At 51.6% G+C, this 13608-nt stretch overlaps 1 long non-coding RNA gene across 1 annotated transcript; it reads left to right on the top strand.

The window, feature by feature from the left end:
* Positions 1 to 4969: 4969 nt before the first annotated feature.
* On the top strand, positions 4970 to 6599 carry LOC128066809 (uncharacterized). Its single transcript, XR_008201247.1, has 3 exons — positions 4970 to 5073; positions 5794 to 5817; positions 6366 to 6599. It is a non-coding gene; the product is annotated as an uncharacterized LOC128066809 (long non-coding RNA).
* Positions 6600 to 13608: the final 7009 nt, after the last annotated feature.

The raw sequence follows: 13608 nt of genomic DNA, 5'->3' as shown, positions 1-13608 counted from the left end.
TATAATATTAATAAAACTATTTTGTGTTAAAGCAAATAATTAAGAAAAGTCACTGTATTTGCCCCTCAATTTTTCTGTTCGAGAAGAGTGACATGTCTGCGTTTCCACAGACCTCTCAATGCCTGCCTTAATGGCTGATAGCTGGGTTCTCATTCTGTTGTGACAGCACAAGTCATTCAGCCTCTGGAGAGCTCCACCATAGACTTGTGAAAGAATTCTAATGAAAAAGACAAATAACATCTTATTATTGTTATGAATAACAGTTTTGACCCCTAAGGAGTCTTGAAAACCCCCAGACCACATTTTGAGCATCAATACTGTAAGATGACAAGTTTTCTGAGTTTGATGCACAGCTTTTTTTAATTCTAAACTTTCTTCCCTTTGAAGTGGGGCCCAGTTCATTGCTGTTTCTCCTTCACACCCTTCCATCTGAACTCGCTTTTCTTTTGCCTGAATAATGAACACCGATTTTTTTTTTTAATCTGCAGATCTACTGCTGATTATTCCCTCAGTCTTAGTTGGTCCAAAATGTCATTTCGCTTTCTTTATTGAATGCATAGTTCCTCACGCATAGAATTCTAAATCGGTGGTTATATTATGGTAGACTTGCTGTTCCTCTCTTTTTGTCTGTGTTCCTCCAGAATGGTTCTTTCTAACCCAGCCTCCAATTCAGTGATTCTTCAACTAATATGTTGCTATAAATCTATCAAATTTCTTTTTGGCTCTTTTTCAGTCAGTTAAGTGGCTTTGTTTCTTTTTCTTATTTTTTTTTTTTTACAATTTCCAGTTTTCTGCTTAATTTTTCAGCCTTGTGTTTCCTTGTGCATACTAAGCATGGGTCTTTTTAAAACCTACGTTTATTAGGTCCAGTGTCTGGAGTCCCTGTAGAAGTCTTTATTTATATTGTCTATCGTGTAGAATTACTATGCACGGAATTGATGCATAAAACCATGCCGAGCAAGAATGTTGATAACACAAAGAGAAGTGGCAAGAAACCCAGAGGTGGGAGACTCGGCTTCTCGGCCATTAACACAGCAAGCAGAGACTCCCGTTATCAGGTAGACCAACTCGTCCTCTTTGTCCAAGACCTTCCCTGTTGCAGCACAGGAAGTCCCACTCCCGGGCAAATCCGGACGGTTGGTCACCTTATTGCGACACAAAACCCCGCCACGTCCCCTCCCCCGCCGCTCGTGCTGTCGGCCTCCATCCTGTCGCACCGCTGGGGGCGCTGTGGTGCGCAGGCGCGGTCAGGTAGGCGCTCTGGCCCGGGGACTCTCGCTCCTTCCGCCTTCCCGGTAGGCCCCGCGCGGCGCCTGCGCGCTGAGTGACCTTTCCGAGTCGGCGGTTCTGAGTTGGGGCTTCCGGAGCCTCTGGTCCTTGGCCGAGGTGAGTATGTGGCCGAGGTCGGCGCTCGGCGTGCGGCCACCGGGATGGTGAGGGCTGGACCGCGGGCGGCGGAGACCGGGGGCCCCGTAAGGCCCCCACGGCCGCGGGCAGGAGCTTCCCCGGCCCTCCCACAACCGCACCTCGACCCCCGCTGACCTTGGGGCCCAACCGCTCCCGCTGCCCACGCGAGTGTTCCCCCGCGGGCCCCCCACTGTAAAGGGGGGCCGTCTCGGGGTTCGCTGTGCTTGGCGAGTAACGCCGAGGACGCGCTGCGCCTTTTCCTTCGGCCTTGAAAGTCAGCCACCTCCTCCGAGGTTACGGGGCTAGTAAGTGATGGAGTCAGGATCCAAGCCCGGCGCCACGTCAGGTGGCCTCTCGCCTTTACCCCTCAGGTTTCCTCGCTACTTACTGTTCTCGGAGCTACCCTGTACGTGTGACAAGGCCATGGGAGGGGCGAGACGGGGACCAGAAGGGGATCCGAGGTGGTGACTTCAGTTGCAGGGACATTCAGCCTGTGAAGCCTGGTCCGGGCTCAACGGGTCAGACGTTTCTGGTCCTCAGTGTAGGCTCAGGTGACGTTTGCTTAACATAGCGCGCCAGAAACTGCAGACTGACACGGGCACAGTGGACGCCCATCTGGCCTTTGACTAGGAGGGGCCTTTGAAGGAATGGGCGTTAATAAAACCCACCCAGAGCTGGGAAACGTGGCCGGACAGAGTGGACTCAGGCAAAAGTAGGAGGCCTCCGGGACACTCACTCGTCCGACCAAGCTTGGAACCCTTGAGCCAAAGGCAGGTGGGAGGTGAGCATTTGCAGCGAACCTGCCCTGTAGCAGTCTCCGATCGTTTTAGGTGAGGAGAGAACGCCAGGGGCCTGGGCCTTGAGCAAAAGATCCAGATAACAGAAGGTTATTTTGGTCTGTTCTTAGGGCCTTTGACCTTCCTGGTTTGCTTTGCTCTTTTCCTTCTAGGTCTTCATCTGGCCTTGCTCCAAGCCCTCTGATGGGCCTGGGCCTTGCCCTCATCGTAAGCTTAAGTCCTCTGTAGAACCCCAGGAGCTTAGTACTATTGCAGCCAGCTAGCCTTTTGGAGAGATTCCTTCTGACCTTGTTGTGATCATTTTCTGAGTTTTTATTCCTCACCAGGCAGTAGGCCGGGCTTCCCTGGTGGGCTCAAACAGCAAAGAATGCGCCTGCAGTGCTGGAGACCGGGGTTCAATCCCTGGGTGGGGAAGATCCCCTGGAGGAGGCCATGGCAACCCACTCCAGTATTATTGCCTGGAGAAGCCCCATGGACAGAGGAGCCTGGCGGGCTAAGGTCCATGGGGTCGCAAAGAGTCGAACGTGACTGAGCGACTGCACAGGCAGGCCAGGGTCCCTTATGTTTCCTCCTGAAATTCCATGGAGAGCCCAGGGGGGCAGGTAGAGCTGTCTGTGCTTCACAGAAAGGGAAACCTCTGAAGTGACATCTTTCAGACTTGCCCAAGGTAGAGGGCAAAGCAGGCAGGACTCATGTGGGAACCCAAGATTCGCAGGCTTCCAACCCCACTGGCCTCCCTCCCAGTCAGTGCTGGGTGCAGGGAGGAGAGGAGCACGCTCAGCGCCTCTGAGCTCTTCCCATCTGGGGCCCCAGAGGTTCCTCCGCGCCCTGTGGCGTCTTCTCAGGTGCCTCTCGAGGTGGCACCCTTGGCCTCCTGGAGCCGTGTGTTCTGATGGAGCATCCCAGTACTGCCTGGGGACAGGACGCGTGAGGGCACCGCTGTGTCAGCCCAGCCTGCGTCTGTGCTCTCCTGGGAAGAGCTGGGAGCCAGGCCTCAGAGCAGATCCTCAGTCATGAAGCGCAGATCCAGCTGGGTGAGCTCGGGCAGCTTCTGCCTGGGGTGCAGGCGATAAGCGTGTAAAGTGCTTCACAAGTGTGCTAGGTCTGTGTGACAGTCTCAGGGTGAGAACCGCGCTCTCTGCTGCGGCCCCCAAGGCCCTCCCGTGCTCTGGCCGTCCACCGCCCCGAGTGCAGCTGCGATTCCATGTATATGAATGCTCGCTGTAGCGCAGCAGGTACTGTGACAGCAGCGCCTCTTGTCTTCACGACAGTCCTCTGGGGGCGGGGTGAGGTGGTTTTATCCCTGCTTTAGAGATGAAGAAACCAGGACAGTTCAAGTTAGCTGGCAAGAGGGACGGTCCAGGTGCGAGCCCCCGCAGCCGACATGGCCTTCCCGAGGGCCCTCCCACTCCAGGCACGTCCTGACCACAGGGTCTTGGCCCGTGTGCTGCCTCTGCTGACGACACTGTTCCCCTAGGAGCTCCTGGCTCTTTAGGAGCCCGTGCTTCAGCTCTGGAAACAGTGCCTGCCACCTCTTACATGCACACTTCACATCTGCTGAGTGAATAATGGCCACACGATACAGATTTCATTCATGGAAAACCAGAGGAAACTGAAGTGAAATTTTGTGTAGCCAAGTAGAGATGCGGAAGGAACAGGGGTGACTCTCAGTCAGCCTGGGGCTGGGACTGGGGCCTGCTCTCTGAAACCAGAACAGTGTTTCCTAGTAAGATGAGAAGTACTTTGATGTCGGTGTTCCTCACAATGATTTGAGTGGCGATAGTTTAATAGATCACCTTGGATGCTGCAAAGCTTATTAAAATGAAAATGAGGGCACCTGATTTTAGAGTCTGGTGAATTATAAATGTGAGCGAAAGCATTGCTTTGAGAACTGCACATAAAGGTGAGCTCTGTCAGTTCAGAATGTGATGGCTTTTCCTAATCAAATCCAATAATTATTGTGTTGATTAAGTAAGTTATTACTGCATCTCTTAGGAAGTGAGTGTTCTCTCATGCTCAAGACTGGGATACATGTAACACTCTGTAGGTCATAACGCTGAATTGCATAGTTGAATAGAACTGAAAGTTCTCTTTAAAAGAAAAGTGAGGTGACGGGCATGTTAATTAACTGGACGGGGGAAGTTCATCCGCAAGGTGCCCATCTGTCGGTCACCACTGTGGTGTGCACCATAAGTACCGCACAGTTTTGTAAGTCAGTTATGTCTCAGTACTGCTGAACTGAAAACATGAAAAGGACTGAGATTCACTGGATGAACGTGAGCCCGAGCCTGGGTGTTATTGTCACAGGGAAATCACCATGCTCTTTTTCAGCATCGAATGCCGACAACTCTTAACACGGTGATGTAAATGTACTAGTTTTAAAGTTTTAGAAGCGTGTGATTTGGGGCGTAATTTGGGGACACTGGTGGAGGGTAGCCTTCAGAGGCGGGCTGTCAGTGACAGTGCAGGCTGAGAGAGCTCTGGGCCTGGAGGAATGGGAAGTGACGGAGTGCCCGGATGGCCAGGGTTGGGAGTATTGCCGGTGTGTGGAGCTCGGAAAGCTGTTGAGAGCAGAGCCCCAGTGTAGATGTTGGAATGGCTTTGGGGAGCAGGTCTGGCATAGAGGCTGCTGCCCATTGAATAGTTTGAGAAATAGGGTCAAACTTAATAAAGGGAAACCTCTTGGCCGTTAGGTTTATTAAAACAGCGGTCATGGTAATACTTAACCACTGTGCTCCTTTTCAGATGCTTCAGAGTCTTATTAAGAAAGTTTGGATCCCCATGAAACCCTACTATACCCAAGCTTACCAGGAGATCTGGGTAGGAACGGGGTTGATGGCCTACATCGTTTATAAAATCAGGAGTGCTGGTAAGTTTCTTTGTTTGATTCATTAGAGGTCAGGAAGAAAATTCCTTTCAAAAGGAATCACAGTTCATATTGTAAAGAAACTATGGCCCTTAACCAGCAGGGCGCACCAGAAACCCTGGTGGTCCTTTATTGAAACATGGGGAGTATAAGAGCTGTGTCAGCAATAAGAGAGATTTGAACAAGACTTTGATATCGGGGAATTGTGAATTTTCTTAGGTGTGGCAGTGTCCAGAGTGCAGAGGCGACGTCCTTAGTTTTGAGAGACGCAGGTTAAAATATTCAGGGGTGAAGTGGCGTGGTAAGCAGTATTCCACTGCACCTTCCCACTGACCTGAATGAATATGTTCATAGTAAGACTGGAGGCAGAGCATCCACGTGGTTCTCGGTAGAGCAGGCATGAGGCCCAGTTGCGTGTGAATAAGAGAGAGTGAAGAAAGGGGAAAACTTTAAACTGCGGGGCTGGAGTTTGGGATGTGGTGGGGAGTGAAGGGTCCTGCAGATCATGAAGGGCTGTTTACCTGTTCAGAGAACATCTGCGGTAAAACTTTTACCGCTTTGTGGCTTTGAAGCACTATAGGATTACTACTTTCTGAAAGCTTCACTTAACAGCTTTACCTAAGGTATGAACTTTTCAGCCAGATGATGATTTTGACAATAAATTGGCTAAAGGTATTTTTGGAAAGAATTGATATGACCAACTTTTCTTTCCATTTATTTTAGATAAACGAAGTAAAGCCTTGAAAGGTAAGATTTCTGCCTAAAATGGGTGGGGAATGAAAAACACCATCATACCTTTTCAAGACAAGGTGCCTCCTTATTGGGAATTGAAGCCAACAGCTGTTCCAGTGAGCGTTCAGGCCCAGAGGGGACATATCACAACGTAGAGTGCTGGTCTGCTGAAGCAGAGGAGCCTGCTGTTCTGCTTCCTATAGACTGAGCTTAAAAACCGTTGCTCAGCCCGTGGGCTGAGTAGCTCCCAGGAGAGCAGTGAGTTGATCAGAGCTAGCTGGTGCCACCAGTGGGGACGCAGGAGTTACCTGGGCGGGCAGGCTGCCCTGGAAACGCACAGCGGCACTCTGGTGCTAGATATTTCTTCACTTCCCCCCGACAGTGAGACTCTAGCCATCTGAGTCCTAGACAGACGCAGGGCTGGCCCGTGAGCTTGGGAGGAGACATTTCCCTGCCCTCGCTCTTAGTGTCCAGGTGGGTTCCACAGACCCTCCATGTACATTGCCGTAGAAATAGCCCTCTCTCTGCCTCCTGGTATTGAAAGTCGTCCTTTGCGCCTCCAGCTTGTCAGTGCGGGCTGGCGTGATGACTGCAGTCCGCTCTTCCCCCCCTAAACTGTCTCTGCATTGTGCTTCTCTTCGGAAAGCTTCCAGCGCCGCTCCGGCTCATGGTCATCATTAACCAGCTTTCCACGGACGGGACACCGGCCTGGCTCTGCTGTGGGAACATGGGACTCCGTGTTGACGTGCTGCGGTGCCGCTGCCCTCGGGCCTGAATAAACATACCTGTGAGACCCACGCTGTCTGCACCCGTGTCTCTCCCTGCGCCCCTCGCCCGCCCTGTGCCCACCCCACCCCAAGCAGGTCTGCGCGGCAGGTGCAGCCATCCTCAGGGGCCCTGAGGGGCTGAGGAGTACACACCCCAGTTAGCGCAGGAGTCGGGGGTCACATCTAGGCACTCACGCTCCCATGGTCTGTGAATGTTTGCTAAACAGATGATTCTGCTGCTTAGGACTGTGACCTCCCTAAGGCTCCCTTTTCTCATCTGGAAAATGAACAGGGAAGTTCTAACAGGGTTACTGTGGAGCTCAGGAAGAGGAGGTGTGGGAAAGCGTGTGTTATTCAAACTGTAAAAGGCTTTGGAGGTAAGGCAGTGTTAAATCACATACTAGGTGGAATGAGAGACTCATTCCACCAGGAGAAGGTTTTGTCCAGAAGTCACTTACAAGGCAAGATACATAAAAAAAAAAAAAATGAGTTGATATTTCTTTTAGCTTGACTGATATCAAATGAACACTGCATAATGTTTTTCTCCATCTAAGACAGTTACCAATACCCCTAGAATTGCATTCAAAAAGTAGGTCCTGCCGCAGTCGGCACAGGGTAGCAGTGCGGGTGGCGGTGTCTCCCTGTGGAGTAGACTGGGGCCCAGGGCTCGGGCTGGTCTCCGGCCGCCTTCCCTTCTCTGAAGGGCAGTGGCCGTCCCTGCTTGTCATTGGTTCTCCAGCACTGGTGTCAACTCAGGCCCATGGATGGTGCCTGAGAAACGGCTGCCGCTTCCAAATGGGGTCTCTGAGCCTTGGTTTCTGTTGTAAAATGGGGATAAAACCCACTTTTCAGCCTTGCTGGCTCTGACGGAACTGGCGTGAAAGTGTCATACAGTCCCAGAGGGCCTTGGCATTGAAGCTGGGTGCAGGGTTCCGTTCTCTTGCCGGAATAGCATTTTCTCCAATAACTGCCTCCAGAGGATGAGTCAGCTCTGCAGTTCAGAAGGACCTCATTTTAAAATTTGCTCATCTGGGCTGTCTTTTCTGAGATGGCATCCCCTGGAGGGCTGTCAGCAGGGATGAGCAGGCCCAGCATTTCCAGCTTCGGTGTAAGAAGAAGCCTGAGAACTTGTGTTTCTCACAGGTTCCCAGGACCACACTTTGAGAACTGCTGATCATACAAAAAATGCACCCACCCAGAGCCCTTAAGGTCCACTCCACCAGCGTTCACCCACATTCCCACGGTGCTGCCCGTCAGCACATTCAGTCCTGAGACCCGAGCGAGGTGGGGCTGTAGTCCCGTGTTACAGAGGAGACTGAGGCTGAGAGATGGGCAGTGATGTGCCGGGGGTTGGGTAGCCAGGGCTGGGACCAGGACTTGGACTCCGAGAAGCTGAGCTCTGTCCGGAGAAGGAGAAGGTGAGGCCCGGGAACAGGCCCTGATGTCAGCAGAGGTGTTGCTGTGCGGACCCTGGGGGCAGGCCCCCTCTGCCGCGAGCAGGTTTCCCGTGGTTACAGTCATGGGGGAACAGTCTGTAAAAGATGCTCGCCACTCATCTAGGAGCTGTGCAGAAAATGGGGTGAGGGGCTGTTGGGACTGTGGCAGTGGGTCCTGTGGCTCATGAGTGATGTGCAGAGGAGCGACCCACCCCTGGGGATACACCAGCCGGTTTCTTTTTTTATTTATTGAGTTTGTTACAGTGACCAGGAATTGAACCCTCACCCCCTGCATTGGAAGGTGCAGTCTTACCCGTTGGACCAGCAGGGAAGTCCCACCAGCTGGTTTCTTGTCCCTGCCTCCTAAGTGGAGGTAGGTTGTAGCTTGTATTGCTGCTCAGAACCCGCTTGCTGTTTGCGCCCATGGCAGCCTGTAGGGGGAGCTGGTGTTCGCGCCAGCCCGGCATCACCGGGCTTCCTGTGGGCGCTGAGCACCGAGCTGGGACGGCCTGGAGCGGTGCTGGGGGCGGGGAGGGGCCCTCCACCGGGGAGGGGCGCGTTCAGAGCAGCCCTCAGGAGGTGCCGGCCAGAGAGGCCTCGAGCCAGCTGGGAGTGAGAGCAGCCAGTTTCTTTTGCAGACAGTGCCACAAGGGGGCCCTTTATCCTGAAGCCTGCCTGCCGCCCGTCCTGGCCTAGTTCTCTGCTTCTCACCCTGAACCGGTTGGGGGGGAGGGGGGATCCTGAGACAGGTGGGGGAGAACACAGCTCCAGCATCTGAAGGGCTACCTTTGAACAATGTGTTTCAGCCTCAAAGAAGCTTCTGGGAGGAGGCACATGTCTCCTGTCATTGAGGTACGTGCACCCCAGTCAAGCTGTAAAGCAGCTGTAAGGTGACTGATCCTAAATTCCAGATTATGTGAAGGGCGCTAACTCAACCTCTTTCCACCTGGTATCTCATGGAGGACCAGGTGTTAGCATCAGGCACTCAGTGAAAGCAAAAGCTTGTACTTTGAGAAGATAAAATGGACAAACCCTTTAGGTGGACTGGTGAAGAGAAAAAAGAAAAATAGTGTCAAGAAAGAGGGAGATGCCGTTACTATAGATTCTAAGACCCTGAAGGGATGAGGACTTCCCTGGCGGCCCAGTGGACAGGAGCCAGCCCTGGCCCAGGAAGGCCCTGTGCGCCGCTGGGCAATGGAACCCTTGCGACGCCAGAGCGGGGCCTGTGCCCTAGAGCCCGCGCCGCAACTGCTGAAGCCAGCACAGCGAACAGCTCAGCATCCCAACAAAAGCAGCCCCCACTCGGCCACAACTCCAGGGACCCCACGCACAGCAACGAAGACCCAGCCTAGCCGATAAGCAAGCAAGGGAACATCACAAAAGACCAGAAGATTCTCCAGGGTGCATGAAGTAGACAAGTTCCTCGTAAGATAGAAACCACTAAAGCTCACTCAAGAGGAAATGGGAAAATGAATAGCACTCTCTCTCTTAAAGAAGTTTAATCTGTAGCTGAAAACTCTGGAAACTCCAGGCTCAGATGGCTTCCCTGGTGAGTCACACCAAATTTTGAAGAATGATGTAATAACCAATTGTACACAAATTCTTCCTTAATAGAACAGGGGGAAACACTCCCCAACTCATTCTGTGAGATCAGCACCAGCTGCTCTCAAGGAATGAAAAGCAGAGTGACATTAAAAACTATAGACCAGTATTCCTTCTTGAATATAGATGCCAAAGTCTTCCAACAAAATTGTAGCAAATTAAATCCCATCAAAAGTAAAAAGAATAATCATGACCAATGTTTAAAATTTAAAAAGGTTTAAGATTCAAAACTAAACGGGATATGTAGGAATTCCCAGGTAGCTCAGCTGGTAAAGAATCTACCTGCAATGCAGGAGACCCTGATTCAATTCCTAGGCTGGGAAGTTCCAAGAAACCCTGACTAGGATTAGGCTTAAGGTTATGCTAGCAGATCCCCCAAGAGAAGAATCTGGCAAACAGCAGAGAACCTACTGATTCTTAAGAACAAAGACAGCACGACCCTCAGCTGAGTGCTAGCCTGTCTCCAACACTGTTTTCTCCAGGGAGTAGGAATCACTGGCATGCTCCTTAATAGGCACGCTGACCTATATATTTTAATACATGTTACAGCGCCAAAACTAAAATAGTAGTAGTGGGGGAGCGATGGAGTGGGAGGTTGAGGTCTGCAGATGTAATAAGACTGTATATGGAAATTAACATTGTAAATCAACTATACATCAGTTGAATTAGTAGTTGTTTCTTAGGGCAGTATGCTGTTATGTGTAGCAGAAATAAGGTGTTCTTTGCTTAACTAAGGAAAAAACATAGCTCGTCATATTACAATAACAAGGAAAAACAATATGATCATCTCAAGAGATGACAAAAGAATTAGAATTAAGCATCCACTCATGTAAAGTTTCTCATCTAAGCAAGGATAGAAAGTGACATCCACCACTTAAGTGCGTATGTAAAAACTTCCAGTGAAGGTCATCCTCAGTGGTGAGACTGACTGCTTTCCCTTTATGACTGGGAAGATGGGGTTGGCCGCCCTCACCACTCCTGCGCAGTGTCGTGCTGAAAGTACAGGCCATTCCAGCCGAGCAAGATAGAGACATGAAAATGCATGGAGAATGGGATACAGTAAAACTGCGCACAGACAGCATGATCGTACGGAGAAAACCTTACGTCATCTTCCGCAAAGCCGCCAGCCCTGTGAAACAGTTCAGCAAGTCTGCAGGATTAAATGTCAAAATACAAAAATCAGTTGTATTTCTCTGACAAACCTAGACAGCGTATTAAGAAGCAGAGACATCACCTTGCCAACAAAGGTCCGTCTGGTGAAAGCTACGATTTTCCCCGCAGTCACGCACTGCTAGGCAGCTCCCTGAAGCCCCAGCCCCCGCCCCACCCCTGTGAGTGACCCGGCAGGTCTGGGGCGGGGCCTGGGGACCTGCATTTCCCTCAGGTTCCCAGGCGCTGCCGCCACTGTGGGAGCCCCAGGACGCCATCCTGAGAGCTGCCGCTGTGGCCAAAGCCACTGCAGAGAGGACTCGTTTGCCGTCACTCCTCAGCTGCTCGCCTTCGGGAGGACCTGCAGCCCCGTCCAGGGCCAGTGCACCGTCTCGCCTAGACGGTGGGCTCCACGCTGCGGAGCTTGAGGGCAGGGGTGTGCAGAGGGAGGGCAGGGGTCTGCAGAGGGAGGGCGGGGCCCACCTTCCTTCCTGAAGGTGGGTGGGGCCCTCAAGGCAGTGCCCGGGGCTCAGGGCACCACTGGCCTGTGGCAAGGGGGTCTGTAGGGATGGAGGCCCAGTGACAGAGGACCCCACCTCCATGGCCAGTGGCGCCTCGGCTCGTGGGGTGGACTTCGGAGCCACTGCGGCTGTCTGGGGGGGCGGCACGGGAGGCCTCAGTGCTGGTTTCACTTCAAATGTCACTGGGTTTTGAGGCTACTGGGTTTCTGCCCTTTTCAAAAGGCAGAACGGCCGCACCTTGATGGCAGCGTCTGCTCTGAGCCCGGCATTGTTCACAGCAGGCAGACGTCAGCCGGAGGCCAGGCTGCTCCTCTGTGCCCCCGTGGTCCCTGCGGGAGCCCCTCTGCGGGCCTCCGCCAGGCCCCTGGACACTTGAGGACGCTGGCAGGTTGTCACGATATCCCCGAGTCTCGGGCTGGGCTGTCAGATCCCTTGGAGGAAGGCGTTGTGAAGGTCAGGGAAAGCGTGGTGGCCAGGCTGAGGTCCCTGTGTGCGGGGCCTTGTCCTTGGCACCCCTGTGATTCCTGTCATTCTCCCGAAAGGTGTCAGGAGGCTCAGGCCGGCTTGTCAGAGGCCGACCCCAGGCAGGGACGCAGGTGCAGGTGGCTTCTTGGGGAGGTGTCCCAGGAGAGCCCGGGAGGTGGGAAGGAGCAGGCCTGGTACACAGTCTGGGGAGGAAGAAGCCAACCCGGGGCGCCGCGGCGGAGCGGCCACTCGGCGGGTCACACACGCCCAGCGCTCCTGGCCCTCCTGGGACCGGCCCCCAGAAGCAGCGTTGTGGGGGCTGCCCTGGGGTGGACCGGCAAAGCCAGGAGGGCGCTCAGGGCCGTGAGCGGACAGGGATCTGGGAACAGTAGCGACAGGCTCCACCTCATCTGGATCCTCCCCAGACCCTTCCAGCTAGGAAGGAAAATGTCCTTGCAATTATTTCAAGAAATTCTTGTCATCTACCAACGAAGATGTGTAATAATTGAAAGAGTGTAGTGATAATAATAATGGAAAAGAATCTGAAAAAGAATATGTCTGTGTATGTATAACTGAATCACTGTCTATATTCTTGAAAGCAACCCAACATTGTAACTTAATTATACTTCAATTTAAAAAAATAAGAGCTTAGTGACACCAGAAGGGCGTATACAGAAGAGCTTAGTGAGGCCAATGAGGAAAAGAGAGAAGACCCAAGTAAACAAAATAAGAAATGAAAGAGGAGAAATCACAATTGATACCAAAGAAACACACACAAAAAATAATACTATGAACAATCATATGCCAACACCAGTTCGACAACCTAGAAAAAACAGACAACATTCTAGAAACGTGTGGTGGGTTTAGTTGCCAAGTCATGTCTGACTCTTACGACCCCATGGCTGCTCTGCCCATGGGGTTCCCCAGGCAAGAATGCTGGAGTGGGTGGCCATCTACTCCTCGAGGGCATCTTCCCAACTCAGGGGTCGAACCCTCATCTCCTGCATTGCAGGCAGATTCTTTACCACTGAGCCACCAGGGAATCCTGTCAGAGTCCACCGAAACTGAATATAGAAGAAACAGACAACTTGAACAGGCCAATCACTAGAAGTGAAATGGACTCTAAACAAACAAACCCTACAAACAAAAGTCCAGGACCAGGTGGCTTCACAGGTGAATTTTACCAAACATACAAATAAGAACTCATACTGATTCTTCCCAAACTCTTTCAAGAAATTAAAAGGGAGGAAACACTCCTAAAGACATTCTATGAAGCCACAATCACCCTGATAACAAAAGCAGGTAAAATTACAGGCCAAAATCTTTGATGAATACAGATGCAAAAGTTCTCAACAAAACGTTAGCAAACTGAATCCACCATATAAAAAAGATACACCATGCCCAAGCTGAACGCATCCCAGGGTGACAAGGATAATTCAGCATACCCAAACCGATCAATGTGATACACCACCTCAGGAAAAAAGATAAAACCACATGATCGTTACTACAAACAAAGCCAGTGGAAGTGACGGAATTCCAGCGGAACCATTTCAAATCCTGTAAGATGATGCTGTTAGACTGCTGCACTCAATATGCCAGCAAATTTGGAAAACTCAACAGTGGCCACGGGACTGGAAAAGCTTCATTCCAATCCCAAAGAAGGGCAATGCCAAAGAATGTTCAAACTACCATACAATTCTGCTCATTTCACATGCTAGTAAGGTAATGCTCAAAATCCTTCAAGCTTGGCTTCAGTAGTACTTCCAAGAACTTCCAGAACTTCCAAGAACTTCCAGATAGACAAGGTGAATTTAGAAAAGGCAGAGGAACCAGAGATAAAATTGTCAGCATCCATTGGATCGTACA

Source organism: Budorcas taxicolor, chromosome 21, assembly GCF_023091745.1.
Source record: "Budorcas taxicolor isolate Tak-1 chromosome 21, Takin1.1, whole genome shotgun sequence".
Taxonomy (NCBI): domain Eukaryota; kingdom Metazoa; phylum Chordata; class Mammalia; order Artiodactyla; family Bovidae; genus Budorcas; species Budorcas taxicolor.
This window is presented reverse-complemented; position numbering and strand designations above follow the sequence as displayed.